The following is a 359-nucleotide window of genomic DNA, read 5'->3' on the forward strand; positions in this document are numbered from 1 at the left end:
GACACCGAGCAGCCCAACAGGAAGGACGTTTCCAACACGACCCAACTGGACTTCTGCCGCTGGGAGCCCTGCTGGACTCATCTGCACTCCATCCCGGGACTTCGCCTCAACCCTTATTCGAGCCTACTCCTCCCGTAAGTCGCTACGCCCGCGGCTGTTGCGACCTCGCTAACGGCGACACGCCTTGAAGATAATCGAGTAAGTCTAAAAGCGGGGCTCTGGCGCGGCCCGGGAAAGCACACCCAGAAAAACCGTTTCTTGTTTCAAGTAAATTTTTATTTGTTTCAAGTGCACGCTGACAGAAGATCAAATTTACTCTTGAAACAGGCTGATATTTTCTTTCGAATAGGAGAAAAATC

Source organism: Frankliniella occidentalis, unplaced genomic scaffold (genome assembly GCF_000697945.3).
Source record: "Frankliniella occidentalis isolate FOCC.00 unplaced genomic scaffold, Focc_3.1 Scaffold47, whole genome shotgun sequence".
Taxonomy (NCBI): domain Eukaryota; kingdom Metazoa; phylum Arthropoda; class Insecta; order Thysanoptera; family Thripidae; genus Frankliniella; species Frankliniella occidentalis.